This window comes from Alnus glutinosa, chromosome 2, assembly GCF_958979055.1.
Source record: "Alnus glutinosa chromosome 2, dhAlnGlut1.1, whole genome shotgun sequence".
Taxonomy (NCBI): domain Eukaryota; kingdom Viridiplantae; phylum Streptophyta; class Magnoliopsida; order Fagales; family Betulaceae; genus Alnus; species Alnus glutinosa.
Window position 1 is genome coordinate 31705946 of NC_084887.1, and position 20017 is coordinate 31725962.

Here is a 20017-nt window from a genome sequence, read left to right on the forward strand (position 1 = left end):
ATTGGTGCACTGAGCAAAAAAGAGTATGTAGGTCTTTGATTGTATTACTATTATGTGTATTTTCAATAACTGTTCAATTAATTTTATTACTATTTTAAGTGTGTCAATGCTTAAATATTATGAAATGTTCACTGCGTAGGCGAACTATGAACGGATGAAGCGGATGCGGGAGCAGAACGACCTCCCCCATTGCTTGGGATCGAAAAGCTATGCCAGATTAAATCATGATAAGGTATGAACATATATATATATATAGATGTTATAATATTTGTATCTAATTGTTTTTTTTTTAAATTAATATTACTGTTTGTTAGTTATTTCAATTGGATGGCGACAAGTAACTACTTCTGGCACGGCCCACACTTGAGCGAAGTTGTTCGTGAAGACGCACACTAGGAAGGACGGCACTCATCCGAACGAACGTACACAGGTCCTATGCGTATGCTACTGATCTATTTTACTAATATTTCTAAGTTATGCGTGTGATAAAGTATATATTGACTATATGTGTATTTTATGTTGACGACGTACGAGAGAAGATGACACAGAGTTATCCAGTGATCCTACCGCTACTCAGAGAGTGTTAGAAGACACGGTGAGTTGGACACCGAACGACGCGTACAAATAGGCGTTGGGGAGGGTTCGGCTAGTTGGGCCAAAAGTTACTCCCGTACGTGGAACGTGTTTCTCATACCGGGCTCGCTCACAAGGAGGATCATCCCAGTGTACATCTCGGGGCTACTCCATACATGAGAGCGGGATTGCAACAATAGAGACATTGCTACAAGCTCAGACCGAGAGGAATGACGCCTTGGAGCAGCGCATGCGACACCTCGAGGCTGTGCTTACCTCCATAGGAGTTTCACATGCGAGCCCTAGTGCTCAGCAGTCTCCACCTGCAAACGGAGGTAGTACGTCGTCTATTAATAGTGCATCTGCAGGTATGATTAATATTGTGTAAACTGCTTATTTTTAATCAATGTTATGGACTTGATATGCATATAATCAAATTTTTTAATTGTTTTCATTACTTACAGTTAATGCGACAACGATTGGACCGTTGTCGCCTATTGGACGACAGCTGAGGCAGCACTCCACCATTGGGACACCATCGCCTGCTACACCGTCCCTTGCACAGCAATCACCTGGTACGAGAACTCGTGATCCGCAGGAACGATGGCCTTTAGATTTGTAGATATTTTGTGTAATTTTGTTTTTGTTAATAACAATAACGTTTATTAGTATATAATCTATTGTTGTGTTGGATTTATAATTAGTGATGTACGTAATTTGATTTTGTGTTTATGGTAAATTTTAAATGTTATCCTAATATTTTTGTGATATTTTGGGTTAAAAAATGGATTTATATATATATATATATATATATATATATATATATATATATATATATATTGTGGTTTTTATTTTTTATTTTTTTTCTTTTTTGCAAAAAAAAAAAAAAAAGCATTTTGCCACGTGGCAGATGCCACAATCCACAGTCAGCCACATGGATTACAATCCATGCAGCCGACTGTAGGCGGTCCACGTGGCCACAGTCGGCAACGTGGTTTGTAATCCACATGGCTGACTGTGGCCACGTGGTCTACTGTAGGCCGCTTGGATTGTAATCCACGTGGCCAATGTGCCACGTGGAGTGAGACCACGTGGCTGACGTGTCGCGGTGTGGTCAGGATGCCACGTGGCACAATGACGATGTGGGCAGCGTGGACACGTGGCAAATTATACATTTCGCAACAACCGAATCTACCACGCCGCCCACACGTTGCCAATTACACGTGGCTAACAGTTTGCCACGTGTATAGGCCCCATACACCACTTGCAAGTGGCGACTTGCAAATTTTTTTATAGTGATGGATCTTGGGGTATAAAAATGAGTTGATGGCGAGTTTTGTTTTTTGTTTTTTTTATTTATTATTATTATTATTGTTATTGTGGGGGACATGTGTTATAATATGATTGGTGCTAAATGTGGTATATATTTGATTGTTTCCATAAAAAATTTGGACATAAATTAGGGAGAGGGACCTATTTGTTTTTTCTGCTTACCACATATCGAGATAAGCTATCAGCCAGTTTTAACACCCCATAGAACTAATTAGAAATCAATAAAATCACATGGTGTGATTTTACCTTCTTTTTTTTTCTTTCTTAATTTTATAAATTCATGAAAAATCAATAATATTTCTAGAAAACCGTTTTCCTCAAAAACTCTTTTACATCACGTACAATTAATATATGGGCCATGGCAATGAAAGGATTGTGGAGCTTCTTCGTTCGAGTGTTAGAGAGAGAGAGAACAAGTCTGTGAGTCTGGTTTCACCGGGAGGGGGTGGCCTTGCGCCTCCTTCCTCCCGGTGCTGATCTTTTCCTCTAGCTCCTCTTGAGCCAGGGCGGTTTTGTTACCCCTGGTTGTTCCAGTGGGGTTAGCTTTCTCCCAACCACTAGGGTTGTGGAGCTTTTGTTCCACCCGGATTGTTCCGGTGGTGGCTGTGTTTCTCCTAGCTTTTGAGCTATGAAGTTTGTTTTTTCTTTTTTTGCTTTGCTTTCGTTTTTCTCTTTCTCTTTTCTGCAGATCGGAAGGCTTGAGCTGCTTCGCATGGTTTTCGGTTTCTACCAAGTTAGATCTACTACGTTTCGTCGGAAATCTTGCGTCACGTCCTGCTCTATTGTGTTCGCCGGCTGCTTATGAAGTTGCCTCCTCAACCACCGGCGGGTTTTGAGCTTCCACGCGCGGAACGTGGCCACACGTGCCATAGGCGACCTGCGCGTGTGTGAGCCACGCTCCTTCTTTCTGGCTGGGATTTGGGGGGGTTTCGTGTTGGTGGGGTGTCCGACGGCAGCAGGGGTAGTTCGGGGTGGCGCGTGTGCTACACGCGCCGGTGACCAGACGGTCTCTTCCCCCGGCAGTTTCTGGGCTTTTCTGATTTGTGTTTTTTTCGTTATGTATATTCTTGTCTTTTCACAGTTTACCTTTGTAATGGGCTGTAAATTACTTGGGCATTTTAGGTGGCTTGTAAGCTAGACCAGGTTCTCTCATTTTAGTTGGTTTGTGCTTCAGTGTATAGAGAGGACCAAATTGTATGTTCATGTAATTTTAGTTTGTTGCTTAGGTAGCTGCTTTAAGCTAGGATCTGTTCCTAGCTTAGTGATTAGGGATTCTGTATCTCTATTCACTACCTCAGGCCTACGGCTATGATTTGTAGCTTTGGACTGGATGTTTGCCTTCGGGCTGTTGTATTTTGCCTTCGGGCTTAGTTTATTAATGAAAGTTCCAGTTTGTTCAAAAAATATATATATATATATATAGGGCCATGGCCTTATTACCACAAGTTAAGAGTTTGGACTCCACCACCAATATTCTCCATTCTACAATATACAATACTAATGAAATTTGGATTAGATAATACAACTTCTGAACCCATGCCATTTGCTCTTTCAGGAATTGAATGATCTGGGTTTCGGAGAGTAATTACGACGACACAGTTTTTCCACTCCGACCACCATCCAACGATTCAGTGGGTAAACATTATTAAGCGACCGATTAATGCTTCCCACTAAACCAGTTTATGAGTTTGGAAGCTATTGAGAACTCCTCCATTTGTTTTTGAAACAAAATTAAGACAATAAAAAATTAATAGGTAAATATCATAGTTGATAATTAGTTGCAGAATATATATATAAATTTAATCCATATATAGTTGTTGCATGTATATATGATTTTCTCTTTTGCCTCGACATTAATTAAGAGGCCAGGCATGCTGTTTTTATGCTTATGTAAGTTAATATAGAGCTAGCTAGCTTCTATTTGGTGCTACTCTTATCAGATTTCTCCAACAATATTACAGACATCATTTGGTGTAATACCAACAATTTTAATTTGTATATAAACTAAGAAAAAAAAAAAAAAAACTTAAAACGAATAAATAATTCAATTTAAATTACTGATGCATCATGCATGGCATAGTGAGATCGAAGCTGAATATGCGAAACACAAGATCGATCTCACAAGTACTCTTCTATAAATTTTAGAAATATTCTAAAATAGAGGAAATATGAAGAGAAGAATAGTCTAATCACAAAGTCGCTCGAGCAAACCTATTATTGCAAATCCAGCCGAACAGACCATCAAGTGAATTGTCGGTCGATCTGTTCCTCGCTCCCATGTCATCCACTTGAACGAACTCTTGAGTTTATATGTGAAAAATGCTATACATACTTTAAATCAATAAAACATTGTACACGTTTAATTTACAATTGAAGAGTACGTTGCAAATTAAAGAGCAATAGTGTTCTTCCTCTACGTACGTAAAGCAATGTTGCTCTTCCTCTCTTACCTCGTTGAAGGCAAAGACGTGGACCGTGGACCCACGATCATTGACTTGCTGAACAACTTCATCGATCTTCCTTAACCACGAGAAAAGGGGATCCCTAGCCAGCTACTACTCAACCTCCCGTGGCTAGGGAACATACGTACAATCGCCTAGGTTGATAATTTCTTTTAATCAGGGAATCATTCAGCACAACAGTTGTGCATATGTTATGCAGAGTATAGATATATAGGTGGGATCCATGAAGTGAGTCTCACTATATAAATCCGGCCACCCCATGTATCTATAATTGTGCACATGTTGTGCACAACTATTATACAAAAATCGGTACTGCTCTTTCTTTCCTTTATGTGTTTATCCTTTAAGCTGCCTGCATGCATTTCATTATCAATGTCCCTAAACTATTAATTGTGTTGATGTTTTTCATAAACTACTAAAAAATATCAATACCTCTCAATGAAAAAAAAAAAATACCCTTGATGAAATTATAAAAATTTTAAATTTAGGAAAAAAAAAAAAAAGATATCAATTTTTTTACTTTTATTTTTATAATTTTAAGTTCTTTTTTTAACTTCCGTTTTACTTTTTACTTTTTTTTTTGTTTTTCAAATTTATAAGGACATTTTTATCTTATTGAAAAAAAAAATTTAGGGTTATTTTTGTCTTTTGCTGGTCTTGAGGGAGAGTCTAGTAACGACATTGATACAATTGATAGTTTATGAAAGACATAATAATTAGGTGGAAATTTGAGAGGGATATATATATTGTTCATTTCCATTATTTAAGAAATTTGCTCTAATTTATTGTTAGATCAGAATAATAGAAAGTAGAAAAACGAGATACTCCTAAGATGCGTTACAACGTCGCTTTCCTTAAGAAATTATTTGCCCCGCCAGAAATCGTTTGCAAACAGTTATAACAAATATTTCTCTAGGATACAATGGAGCCCAGAAATCCTCTGTTTTTTAGTTGCATTTTGCACAAAGGAAACTAAACCTTAGATTTTTTAGTCTAGCAAGAAACAAAAACTCCAAATTTAAAGTACATAAGGTGTTAGAGAGAAACAAAAGAAGAGAAAAGAATTTTTCTATGTGTTTTTAAAAACTTGTTTCATTATTAAATGCTAGTCCAACAATAATAAACTGTTATTTTAACATATACTTAATTCTGATCATCAGATCAAATAATTATCTATGATTATTTAATAATAGCCATTAGATCGTAATTATTTAATTTCAACCATTAAATCAATGTTGATTGACCTTACAATTTACTTTAGTGATGGTTCAGTAAATCCAACCACTAGATCTACATAAGAAAAAAGTGCTCCATCAAGGTGCAACAAAAGTGCCACAAGCGCCCTACAACCTAATGCCATATACGCACATGTGGGTCCAGTGCTTAGCACCATACTAAAGTATACAGAAAAAATGCATACACCCAAGCATTATTTTAAGAGTTTAAAGGTGTGTCGGCCTTATAAATGTCAATTACACTTACTTTCTTTCTTTCTTTTTTTTCTTTTTTTTTTTTTTCTTCATATGAGACTCTCTTCATTCAATAGTCTTTAAAACCTTCCAAAACACAATATATATATATATATATATTAATTTTGAAAATGCTTTAACATTTATTTTGTTTTATATTTTTGTTCACTTCGCCCTTAAGTAAATTTCCACTATTGTCACCGGATGAATAAAGATCCATGTTTTACATGATAAATGTTAACCTTTGAGGAATAAATGTATTCTATAACTAGTATTTTTGTTGACTGTGTACGCCACGCTTTCCTTATCATTTGTATTGTAATCCAGTGAGACAACCTCTAAATAATAATATTTGTGTGTAAGACTGATTCCGAATAATTTGGGTGTATTTTTTTAATATGATTACTAATAATTATCAAATATTCAACCTGATAAACGTGCACAAGGGAAGAATAAAACAAAAGAGAAAACCAAACACAGGAAGAAATGGGTGATGTTGAACATCCACAAGGTGATATTGTAAATTTTATAAAGTTTGATTCATTAAAAAGTTTTTTAACTTTAAAAAAAAAAATTATAAAAATAATAAAATTAGGAGAGTTAAATGAAGTTTAAGCCTCTTCAAAGGCGTAAGCCATTTTCTTTCTATACTGACAAATTTTTTGTTAATTCTAAAATTAGTTCTCATTGATTAATATTTTCTAAATTATATATATATATAAGAAAAAAAACTAAATACATAATTGACTTAATACATACATAGGAATCTGTTACAAGTGTCTTTTTTTTTTTTTAATTTCTTTTAAGATCGGTGGAAGAAATTGTTTCTCCGAAAATTCTGCATCCAAGATGGATTTTTTTTTTTTTGTGTGTGTGTAGATTCATCATAAACAAATTACAAGTTGTACCAGAAGAGAAAAAATAAAAACAAGTACAAGGTTATCAACTAAAAAATCCAATATAAACGGACTACAAGCAGTTCAATGCATTGGAAGAAAATTATGAAGGTGAAAGTCACTTGATAATGCAGCTAATGAAAGCCGTGACCCACAATAATAGATGAAACCATTGAGAGTATGAAAACTCTTACAAACTTGAATCTAAACTAATTTCGAAGAAAATTGAACCGATCAAGGATGAAAAGAGCTGTGGAGTCTCCAGCTAACACAAACAGAGTCTACAACCAAACCGATTTGGATTAAGATGAAAGCAGCAAAAGAGAAAGAAAGAAAGAAAGAAAATATATACAACAGAAAAGGTAAACACCATCCATGATGTGGATTGAGTTTTGCATGATAAAGTTGGAAATAGGAAAAACAACATAAAGAAGATCAATAATAGGGGAGGGCCCTGGAAAAATGCTGAAACTGTTAGAGAATATATTCTCCTAACTTCATCACAGCAATCATCCATAGGTGTTAGCTAGTCACCTACCATCCAATCAAAACCAGCATAATTTCTCACCACCATTTCTTGATCTTGGCCATTGTTCATTCTCGAAGTCTGATTGACATTCTGTTTAGTATAAATTCTATTTGAATTTGGTTTGTTTAATTATTAAATGAGATATACTTGCATAAATCCGATTAAACTCATATAAATTGGTGGGATTAGCTAGTCTATCTCAAGTTATAGACTCATACATAAACTCATATAAATTTGTCATTTATACACACGTAGCACACAAAGTTCAGAAACATACATATAAACTCGAGATTGAATTATTTAAAATTCAAGTTAATTTATTTAATTAACTCAAATGATAAAATCTTAACAATAACTAATTAATCAATCATTAGTATTGATTTATGAAGAAAAAAAAATCATGATATTTACTTTATATAACAAATGAATAAGTTAACTAAGCAGTTCGCGTAAACAAGTTCGAGCTCGCTCTAAAAATAAATGAGAAAAGCTTGAACAAAATATCTAACTCGACAATAAGCTCAAGTTCGGCTCGTGTTCAAAATAAACTTAAATGAACATAATTTAAACATGTAATAGTCAACTTGACTCGGTCCGATTAGAGCCCTAACCGTAGGCCGAGTATTGGTAATTTGCTTCAATCCGGCCACGTACAAACTAGCTTTTGTTCAAATAGTGAAACAATCACGGCCTTAATAGAAAGGATCAAATGTAATTTTAACCCTTTATCACAACTCACAAGGAAGAAGAGAAGGATAATTATCTACCAAAAGAGAGAGAGAGAGAAGGATAGTTGTATGGTGGGTCCTTTACAGCTTGTATCCACATGGACACCTGCGGCACAGAGCAAAGAGCCGGTCACTCACTCACCGCTCAGCGTCGCTTTCAAATAGCTTTCTAACACAATTATGACCATTAATTTTCAAACACTTGAAACTTTGAAAGAGACATGGTGGTTGTAGTAGACAATTGCAGAAGGGAAGAGAAGAGGAGGGGCAGTGGGCACCCAATATTAATGCCACCCATTCCCAGTCAATTACGTGAATAACATTCTACATTCCAATATGGTACAAGATTAATTTCTTATTGACCGAAAATTCAATGAATTGAAATTTCTGTGGCCCCTTTTCTCTTTTCTTGGACATGGGACAAGCCATATCCCAACACAAACAATTTCCGGAAATTGACCTAAAAGAGATCTTGTGTCACAAGCCAAACCTCTTCTTCTTCTTTTTTTCTTTTTTTTTTTTTCCTTAATTAATGAAAAAGGCATGAGGGCCATAGCGGAAGGGCTTAACGATGAAAAATGAGAAAATAATAAGAAGATGAAATAAATCATTCCTCTGTTCCTTATACCAATTTTCTTGCAAAATAAAAGTGTTGGGTACAAATAATTTTCAAAAAAAAAAAAAGAGAAGAAGAAGAAGAGAAGAAAACTAACACAAAGTGTGCCAAAAAAAAAAGAAAATTACTCAAACGTGAAAGGCGTTACTTAAAAAATAAAAATAAAAATAAACGTGAAATGCGTGAAAAGGTAATCCAAAATGCAAATGAGCCAATGAACCGCGTGTCATAAGTAATTAATGGACGCAAGAAACAGGTGAACGTGGTTTTGATCAACTCGCCCTCTCGACCAAGTGTAACCTAGAAATGAAAGCTTGTTCTCTACAATATTGTCCAAATGGGCACCGACCACAGATTCCTACCGTAATGATATGGTGTTTATCACGACAAACACCCCCTCACATGAGATGGGTCTCAATGTGTAGAGTCCACCTCCATGTGAAGAGGTGTTGTACTTATGTTGTGCACCTGAAGTGCAAATAACATTTTTTAATAAATAGTTCTCATTGTTTAATTATTCATCATATCAAACATAATTATAATTTTTATATTGTTATATTAAGTAATCAAAAATAAGTATCAACTAATGGGAAATCCAACAAAACTTTAAAACAAAAAAAAGTCTCTCCAAGCTCTGGTGATTTTCTTCTTCTAAGGGCAGCGTCTTAGTTTTGAGCGTGTTTTGGAGGAGGGAAGCGCTGCACTTCCCTCCTCCCCCGTTGTTTGTGTTAGGATTTGTACATAAGGGTAGTGATGGTTGGGGGACGTTTTTAACGTCCCCCAACCGGCTTTTTGAATAAAAAAGCAATTTTTTTTTAATTAAAAGTGGAGGGCATAAATAACAATTTTTTCTCTCTTTGGACATCGTCAGCATCCTAGAGGAGAAAGGGGTTTGTTTTCTTCACCTATTATGGGCTGAAGAGGTAAATTTTCTGTCTTTCTGTTATTTTTCTTTTGGTTTGTTGGGGTTAACGACGGACGATCTCTCACATTCCCCAGCCATGGGCTTTACTACTTGGATTTCTAGATTTGTTCCGTGGACACCGGTGATCTCTTTTAATATATTGGAAGAGATTTTAAAAATAAATAAATGGGAGGAATTTTGTCATATTAATATTAGTATTTATTTACTTTTATTATTTTTATTTATTATCTTATTATTTATCTTAAAAACTAATGAATACGATAAATAATGAACAAAATCTTCTACTTGAAATAATAGTTGTGATTTAAAAATAAATAAATTAGTCCGTAAAATTCTTTAAGAATTGAATAAATTTCTGCCTAAACTCTGTTATAATTGTTAGATGATTCTCTCCTGAGAGTATCCGGACAAGAAATCGTGTGCGATACACCTTATTACTGTGTAGATGCTCTTCGACCTTGGATATATAAATTATCTCTCACTCAAGGGTGATGGGCCTTTTGTTAATTAAGCTATTAGAGCCGGACTTATCTAAATGGCCTTAATTAGTGAAACTTTTGGGTGTATTTGGCAACAAAATTTTTAAAACAGAATATGATTCTGATTATACTTTTTTTCAAAAATAAATTATATTTTATTCAAAATTTTTTTTAAAAAAATCAAATCTCAAAATTTAGAAACAAAATAAAAATTTAATTCTAATTTCAAAAATTGAACATTCAAACCCACCGACCCTTCGAAAGGATTGGTCCAATTACATACCCTTCCGTGATAAGGTACACAACCTGAAGTTATCATAAAAGCTTTTTGCATGAGTTTCGTGAGAACTAAAACTATCTATTACTGGCCATGCCATGGCGGCTAGCTAGCTTACAAAACTTGAAAAATAAATGGATAATGCATGATTAACGTGTATATATTATTATATTCTGTAACCATGCTTAAGAAGTGATTAACGTGTAGCATTAGTTTCTGCTTCTTTAATGGGTTAAACGTAATTTTATAATACTCGCTGAAACACGAGTATTTTTAAATTTAATTTACTTCTAAAATTTATACTTTTTATAATAAAAATAACTTAAAGAGAGTTTTCAGTCATACTTAAGAGGTGATTAACGTATAACATTAGTTTCTTACTTTTTTAGGCCTCATTTGGTTTTCGGAATTAGTATTCTATTAAAAAAAATGAATAGTTATTACTGAGAATGAGGAATAGTAAAATTGAATAAATATTCAAATTCTTTAGTTTGGTGACAACACATATACCACAATTGGAATTGATCCAAAATTACTAAAAACAACCTACATAATTTCTTATTTTCAAAAAAAAAACTCAAATCTTAAATAATAATAATAATAAATATTGGACCATATATATGTGGGTGGCCGGTAATCCATAGATCTGATCTAAATTCGTTTTTTTTTTTTTTAAGTTTAGTTTGGAAAAATTAAAGAAAAATATGATTTTTTTTTTTTTAAAGAAAAAAGAAAAAAGAAAAAAAGATTGTCTATTCCCTTAGGAATAACTATTCATCTTCGTATGTTCCAAAAAAAAAAAAAAAAGCTATTCATCTTCGTAAGGGTATAGTTATTCCGAGGAATAGGTCCCTACCAAATAAATGAATAGTTATTCCATTCCAAAGACTTATTCCCCGAATCAAACGAGGTCTTAATGTGTTAAGCGTAATTTTATAATACCAGCTAAAACACAAGTATATATTTTTAAATTTACTTCTAAAAATTTTCTCTTTTTATAATATAAACAATTAAAGAGAGTTTTCATGACTCTTTTAGAAAGTGTATTATTGGAGAATTTATAATGTCTCTTGAGTTTTAATTATGGAAAATGCTAAAAATACAACTAGTGTATAATTTGTGCACTACTCCAAGACATATTGGGGTGATGGTTCCACTTCGATATGTCTTGGAGTAGTGCATGAATCATGCCCCTTCAATTATTGCAATGTCCATTCAAATTATAATGAGAAAATTCATAAAAATAATTGCGGTGGATCCAATCCCGAATTAAATCGAATAGATTGAGAACAACGCGACCAATAAAGACGAGGTACCACGAGGTTCTCCTTGTTGTACGCCTCAGAATAGCCGAAAAGGGACAAGCTACTGGTTGTTTGAATATGGTTGTGATTTGTAAAGGTCTGAACTGAATACTGATTGACTTTTTTTATCTTGAAAAATCTCTTCTTCTGTCGGAATGCGAACATGGTTGTTGGGAAAGAGGCAGTATTACTTTTTTGCCCTTTTTCACGCCGATTTGGGTGTATTTTTTTTTATTTTTTTTTTGGGTAGGATTGAAATGACTGAAATTTCATACAAGCAAACGAGAAGTATATGTTATTAAAATAATATGTAATTTTTTTCATGTCAAGAGACACATGTCAATCTTATATGTAAGTTCTAAAAAACTTTTGTCCTGAGTTAAAATATTAAACACAAATTAAATCTGGAAGAAAACGATTACGGTTTGCTTAGGAGAAGTTTAACCGGGATTATAAGTTCCCAATCCCACTATTATTTTCATAATTTATACAATACTCGTAAGATTAGACAACACACAATAAAAATAGAGAAAATTTCTAAATTAATCCTTGTAGCATTATCCTTTGAGTCTTTGACAAATAGCTCTTTATAGTTTAAAAAAAGACAAATCAGTCTTTGCGGTATCTCTACCTCACAAATAACTTATTCCATTCAAATTTCAGTCAATTTTATCGTCAAGGTCATTGTAAAATTACACATTTTCCCTAAAAAAAAAATATTTTTTTTTTAAAAAAAAATTTAACGGGAGCTAGGAGCGGTCACCATGCCCAAACTCAACCAATACCCATGGTGGTCAAATATTGGGTGGCATATCCATCTAGAAAGCCATGGGGGTGGTTGGGCGTTCGACTACCCCCTCTAGCCAACTTGGAGTGGCCGACCACCCCTAACTCTTGTTATGTTTTTTTTCTTTTTTTTTTTTAGGGTAATAGGTACGTAATTTCACACTGATCCCGATCAAAAAATTTGATGTAATTTGTATAGAGTGAGTTATTTATCACATCGGGATACCACATGGAGTGATTTCTCACTTACCCTAGGGATTTATTTGTCAAAAGGCTAAACCTCAAGACTAATTTAGCAATTTTTTTGTTAAAAATATACATATATTTCTTAAGATTATAACAACATAATAAAAATATATAGGGAAAAGTACACATACCTCCTCAAACTACCATTTCATTGACAATGGCCACCAAACTACCAATTGTGACAATGTCCCCCAATAACAAAAATATCCTTCATAAAATTATAAAAATTCTTAAAATTATATATAAAAACAAAAACAAAAAAAATGAAAGAAAAAGTATTAAAAAAACCAAAAATTGAAATAGAAAAACGAAATATATATAAAAATAAAAAAAATAAAAAAAAAATAAAAAGGTTTTTAATTTTTTTTCCTTTCTTTTTTAAATAATTTTCAGTATTTTTTTTTTAATTTTTAAAAGATTTTTTTTTTTCCAAATGTATAAGGACATTTTTGAAAAAACTATAGGGTCATTTTTGTCTTTTAATTGGTCTTGAGGACATTGACATTTTTTTTATATATAGTTTAGGAAGGACATCAATATTACAATTAATAGTTTAGGACTTTAAGGAAACGTGAACAATTGAGTGTAAATTTGAAAAAAAAAATATGTGTATTTTTCTTAAATATCTAATAAGGTCTTAATGGTCTTCAAATAAAATCCATGAAACCCTATCTTAAAGTTTGTCCTTAAAACCGTTTATTTTATTTTATTCACAAACTCTATGAACCATGACTCTATCAAAAAACGCTTGCCCGCAAGCTAAACCCACGAGAGCAATATAGGGTACGTTTGGGATTGCGATTTCGTAGGCAATAAGTGCGATTTTAAACCAAATCGCAGAACATAAATCGTTTGGGAACTGCGTTTTTAAAAATTGCGATTTGAAAACACAGAAAATCTGTTTTTTCAAATCACAGGTAAGATGGTGTTTTTTTTAAAACGCAAAATTTTAAAGGCTAATTTGTGATTTTAAATGATAAACTGCGATTTTGCCAAACGTTTAACTGTGTTTTTAAAAATCACTTTTTTCAAATCGCACATTTTAAAAATATGATTTTAATTTGCACTTTTTGAACATAATTGTCTTGATTCTCCTTCTTCTTCTTTTTTTCCTCCCCTTTTTTTTTTCTTTTTCGAGGATTATTTGTTTAAGAGTAATGTTATAAATTACATTTTTATCGATTTCACAAAATTAATGTGATGGTCTCAACCAACCCTTTGATCAGTTCTTGTTAAAAAACAAAAATTGATCAAAACTACTACGTCAGTAAAAAAATTTAGAAGTATTAGTTTTTATACCTTTCTATACAACAATGGAAATATAAAAAAAATAGCAGAATAAGAGAAAAATATAAACAAAAGATTTTACGAGTGGTTCGTTTTTTAAACACCTACGTCAATCACTAAGTTTGAGCCCTACATGGCTATATTATGGTATTATTGTTTGATATGATTATGTACAAGAAGCTCTATTTATAGACCTTACAAACTATTTGAATTTATTCAAATCAATCAATCCTAACCAAATCGATCCCTTTATTGAGGATATTCAATCCTCATAAACTCCCTAAAACTAGGATAATCCATTCATCATTTATTTGAAAGGATTTATATCCTTATCATATACTCTAATAGTCAATAATAGCATTGTTAAATGATTGAGAGATAATAATATAGTATATAACATTACTCTTTCTTTAAAAAGATTTTTGGAAGGGGGGCTCCACGCCTCCTTCCTCCTAGTGGTGGTTCTCTCCTAGCCCTTCTTGGGTTAGGGAGATTTTTTGTTCCTCCATGGTTAGATCTAGTGGAGGTTAGATGTTCACAGTCATTAGGGCTGTGAAGTTTTGTTCTCCCTGAATTAGATCTGGTGGTGGTTATGGTTCCTAGGCAAAAGACTTCACGGGACATTTGGTGTTGGGGGAGTGGCTTTCTGGTGTGTCTCAGGACAAAGTTTCTGACTGTGTTTCCTTTGTGTTTTTTATTTGGAGTCAAATTTATTTACTTCGGCTAGGTCTTTCAAGACATGTACCTCTCCACGATGGTTGTCGGCTTCTTTCGGTCCAACAGCTCCCAGCCTCGACAGTGTCGGTTGTTCCTACTCAGCACTTGGCTAACACGCATTAGGGAGGTCACTCCTTGGACTGGTGCATGAGGGTCACAGCTTGTCTTCTAGGGCACGGCTAGTGGAGTTTTGGTGGTTCTGGTGTTTCTAGTGGTCGTTTGCTGAAGAGGGATGTCCTCGGTGGTGGAGCGTGTCTACACTCGCCGCTTTCCCCGACGCCGATTTTGTTCTGGCTTCTGTTTTTGGGTTGTTTTGTTTTTTTCTTTTTTGTTCACAGTCTGCCTCTGTGATGCTCAAATGTTACTGGACTATTTGTTGGTATAGGTGCTAGATCTGCCATCTTTTATTTGTTTGATTGTGCTTAAATGTAAAAAGTGGCTCAATGTTGTTCATGTAATGTTTGTGTATTGTTTAGGTTGCTGTTTTAAGTCAATTTCTTTGGTTTAGGGTGTATAGGGTCTTGTACAGTTGTACCTCCATTATATGTATTTGCCCTTGGGCTTTCTTAGTAATATATGATAACACATGCTTTGTTCAAAAAAATAAATAAGAATTTTGGAAAACTATGTCACAAAGTCCCTTTGCTTTTGCACCTTTTGACTTTGAAATCCCATTTTATTATTTGAAGATATGAGCTTTTAACATTTGACAATCGAGGCAAACCTTATAGCTAGATGGGCCACTTCCCACTCTGTATATGGAAGTATTCTCACTTTGTCTGTGTCCATCATGTGGCATCCTGAACCGCAACCAGACTTCACTCTGACTGTATTCTCATTTCTTCTTCTGTTTTTGGACCTCCTCTTATATGTTTTGGAAATGCTTCCTCTTTTTCTTTTTTAATTCCTTAACTATGTTGTGTTCTTTTGTTTCTTACTTATAAAAAATAAAAAATAATAATAATAAAAGACTTTTCTTAGCCTTTCCTTCAAATAGATAACAAAAAAGAATGTAAAAATATGATTTTGCCCCTGAGATAAAAATAAATATATATATATAAAAAAAAAAAAAAAAAAAAAAAAAAAAAAAGGGTCACTCTTGGCCGTGGAGGAGACCATGGAGACCAACTTCCATGGCCATGGTCGGGGGTCTCCTTGACCAAAGATCGACCCACATCGCGCATGGGTCTCGATCTGGCCATGGTGATCAATCCAAGAGGTTGACTGATGAGAAAGCGGGTTTTTTTTTTTTTTTTTTTTTGGTTTTTTGGGGAGGGCATAATTGCATATGCATACTCTTTTCGATTAGCTATTTGATAGAAATGTTAAAAAAGCAGTCTCGATAATTATAAGGGGTAAATTTGATTTTTTCTAAGTGTAAAAAAGGAGGGTATCTTTTGAAGGCTTTGGTCAAATATAACTTTTAAATCCAAACAGGAATATTACCGTCGTCGATTCGCGAGACTTTATAAAAAAAAAAATAAAATAAAATAAAAAAAAAATAAAAATAAAATAAAAATAAAAAAAAAATTAGGGATAATTGAGGGGCTAAACTTAAAATGGGGACCGGCCGGATTGCTTTCTAGAAATCTCGTAAACCCATCCGGACCGTACAGTCCGAAGCAAAATGGATTGACTTGTACACAACAACTAAAAAGAGTTTCTAGAACTTTGAATTTTACAATTAATCAAATCAAAAGAGAAATTAAGAGAAAAGTTACGCTGCCTTCCATTCAATTTCTTGGAAACTACACTACCATATATGCTTCACTACTTTTCCAAATTAAAAGATCGACTTTCTAAAATGGTCAAAGCTATGGGAGCACAACAACCTCAATATTAGCAGATTGTTAATACTTTATGTTCCGAATATTCTCTCTCTCTCTCTCTCTCTCTCTCTCTCTCTCTCTATATATATATATATATATATATGTGCTACTAATTAATTGGATTAGATTAGATAACTTCTGCTTTTAAGTTTTCATGCGTGGTCTACGATTCTCCGTCCTCGTATTTGACTACATGCATTTGGTCTCTAGATTCTCTTAATTTCCACAAGACTTTTAAAATATCGAGGGGGTTCAAAACATGCACTTTGAAGAAACCAGCGGAAATTGCTCACTAAATCCTAACTCAGATCGTCTTCGCATATATTTATTAAAAAGAGGGTGGAGGGTGGAATATTCTTTAAGAATTGTAAGTACGTACGTAGCTTTTGAATTTAGGTTTGCTTTAAGAATATCTTAAATCTCTTGTTCAAAATAAGTTGAATCTAATTAAGTTCTCCTTATTCTGTAGAGATAGCCATTGATAACTCAAGATCTAATTGTTGGGAAATATTTCCACAACCATCAACGAATGAGTTTATCAAATCAAATCCATATAACGCTGAAGGTATCTCGAGATTGTCAGATCTTGAGAATACATGGAGAAATAGGCGCATCACATTATTCGGAAAATAGGTATTCCGCATAAAATTTCAATTGATATGATATAAGTAGGGGTGGGCACGGAGCGGGGTGGATCAGATTTTCACCCTTTATATCCTTGCCTTGCACCCCTGCAGGTTGAGAATTTCTCACCCGCAATCCGCATAAATAAAAAAAAAAAAAAGGAGAATCCGTTGTGGGGCGGGGTGGGGAGTGAAGAAGATGAAGTCGGCGCATTGTTCTTCCTTATGCACTTGAAATCTATCGTTGCTTTCCACTAAGGTTTCACAACTTGATAACCAAAAACATACTCAAAATCAAAATCAACCATAAAATCATCTACTTCATCAAAACATAAATAGTTCAAAAGTTCTGTTCAGTTGCTAAGAATGGCGAAGTTTGAACCACTCATCCTTTTTCCCTGGAGGCGTTTTAGTCTAGAAGGCCATGGTCGGGATCGAGAGAGCTCTGGCGAGGACTAGAAATGGGGCCTCCGAGCATGGGCATGGCTGGAAAGGAAGAACAAGTCTAAGGTTAGAGAGGGGGTGACTGAGTTAGGGTTTTGGTGAAAGTTGAAGAAGATGAAGAGGCGAAAAATTGGCATAGCTGCTCAAGGGGAGACTGTGAAGAGAGGAGAAAAATGAAGAGAAGAAGGGGAGCGGGGGGGGGGGGGGGGGGGGGGGGGGGGGCGCCGGGGAGGTGCGGTGCGCTAGGGTTAAGTGGGGTTAGGGTTTTTTTCTTTTTCTTTTTCTTTTTTTTTTTTCCTTTTCTTCTTGCGGTGCTGGGTGGGGTGGGTCCCTGGGGTTTTTCAAAACCCTAACCCGCACGGGCATACTAATTTTTGACCCGAACCTGCAAAATAATACCAAATTCGAGGTTCTGCAGGGCGGGGCGGGTCATGCGGGTTTTGCACAGCCATAGATATAACATCCCAATATGTATGGAGGAAGTTTTAGGAAGAATCAATTCCGAGATTATCGGAACATCCCGAGAAGCATTGAATTCCAATATTAATTCTGATCTCGGAGATCATGGAAAGGAATGTTGGAATCAGCAAATCAACTCCCACATGATCCGGAATGACAGTTAAACCTCGTCTATAAATAGGTGAAAACTATGAGGAATCAACTATAGTTGAATCTTTATACATTTTACACTTGATACGAATTACTATTTAGAAACTGATTTAAGTATCGGAGTGGGATCCAGTTGGCACCTTTGACAAGTTCATTTGTTCATGTTTGTCATTTTGTAGCAATTGAAGAGGTTTTTTATCAAGACTTACGTCATCATACTAGAAACTGTATTATACTAATCATGATTTTTTTTTTCTAGTGAATGAAAATTTTTATATAAAGAACATATTCTCAATAGCTTACCACATCATACAAACAACTAAACATCTCTCGACCAAAAGAAAAACAACCAAATCAAATATAAAACAATTTTAACACAAGGAACAACTCTAAATGTTTATTTTCAGAAACTCACTTTATGACGTGACAATACAAATCTTTATTGGATGCAATAACAAGACAATAGCAACTACATTATTTTTCCGAACATATATATCCATTCTTATTGATAAATCATTGAAAAAACCGAGAGATCAAAACAAAGGGACGTACAACTTGTTCCCTAACAACAATGTCATGTAGATAGGTAGAATATCTTCCATTCAGATTCGATCTACAAACTGCCGGAGCAGTTGAATTGGCCTTCCAAACAAATTAAATTTCATACAATTAGTCTATCTGCAGCAAAGTACAAACAATTATGATCTCGAGACCAGTGTACAACAATTTATGTGGTTGTGGTCTCTTTGTAGTTTGTACAATAAAAAGGTATCCTTAATTTATTTCATCTTTTTGGTATATATATATATATATAAAGCCATTGATATATAACTGCTCAAGGTCTAATTTTCACCACTAATACGTTTTTGTCTTCTTGGCCGCTTCAAACTTTCTCGTCCAGTTTTGGTTCGTGGTTTGTTTCAATCTAATTATATAAGGAAGTCCCTTGTTGCCATATAACTGTTGCATGCAACAACTATTTATGTCTTATATACGTTTTTTTAAATAAATAAATAAATAGAAAAAAAATACTTAAAATTACTTTTATTATTATTATTATTTATAAAGAAAGAGAATACGCATGGATTAATGTGATTCATGCATGGGCTTCTAAATTAGGGTGTGGGATTCGCTGATACAGAATACAACAACGAGAGGAAAATATAGTGCGATCGATGGAAAATATAGACCCCACTACGTAGTGGGGTCTGGCCAGGAGGACTAACGCAGCCTAACACAAAATGGAAAAACAATTAAATAGGCCGGGGAATGATTTATGCATTACTAGTGCACAACTAGTGTACAATTTCAAAATATATTAGAGTGGGATCCACACATTAAATTTTATCCCAATATGTTTTAAAATTGTGCACTAGTTATACACTAATGAGACATGTTACATGCACATCATATATACATCTTTTGTACATTAGTTTTTTAGATTAACTATTGGATCTGTAGGACCCTCATGTGAATTCACATGTGGATCCTACAAATCCAATGATAAGTAGTGATTCAATGCCACTCAAAGATACAACTTTTCACCACCTTGACACATTGGTAAAGTGGTCCCCCACTACTTTTTGAGTTTTTTTATTTTTTAAAAATAAATTAAGGTAGGGACCACCTTGACACATAGGCAAGGTGGTAAAATGTTATATATTTAACTAGTAGTGAATCATTACTTATCCAATGATTGATTTAAAAAAATGATGTACAAAAAATATACAAGTAATGTCATTTTTCTTCCCTAATAGTGTGAATCATTCTCAATAGAATTGACTTGGAAGAGTAAGAGGGTCAAGATGAAGATGCATGAATAAACAAAAAGGTCAACAGTCAGTTATATGTGTTCAAACTTAACTAATATCGCAGCAATTTCCTTA